The sequence below is a fragment of the Perca flavescens genome, chromosome 5 (assembly GCF_004354835.1).
Source record: "Perca flavescens isolate YP-PL-M2 chromosome 5, PFLA_1.0, whole genome shotgun sequence".
NCBI lineage: Eukaryota > Metazoa > Chordata > Actinopteri > Perciformes > Percidae > Perca > Perca flavescens.
Genome location: NC_041335.1, coordinates 39,313,329 through 39,313,892, shown reverse-complemented (window position 1 = coordinate 39,313,892; position 564 = coordinate 39,313,329).

Genomic DNA, 564 nt, shown 5'->3' with positions numbered 1-564 from the left:
GTAGGGAAGGAAAGAAGAAATGAAGAAGATAGGGAAGGAAAGAAGAAAGGAAGAAGGGAAGGAGGTAGGAAAGGAAAGAAGAAAGGAAGAAGGTAGGGAAGGAAAAAAGAAAGGAAGAAGGGAAGTAAAGAAGAAAGGAAGAAAGTAGGGAATGAAAGAAGAAAGTACATAGGGAAGGAAAGAAATGAAGAGAAGGAAGGGAGGATGAAAGGAAGGAGGATTCACAGAGGAGAAGAAACTAGAAAGTTTTCACTTTTAAAGGATAACTTGGTTGATTACCAGCCTGGACCCTCTGTCTCTGTATGTTTCTGTGTGTTTGTGTGTGAGTGAGCGTGTGTGTGTGTAGACCAGAATTAAAATCAGAATCAAGCTGTAATGTAACATTATTGGAGCTTGTATTTACGTTCACCAAACTCCACCAGACTCCATGTAAATAATCAGTGATTTTATCATTGTAAAACACACTTCGTTCAAAGTGGACAGAAACTAAATAAAACTATCAAAAGCCGTCTTGGTTCATCTTTCCACTGTTCCAACAATCACCACTCTGGTTTGGTTGAAATA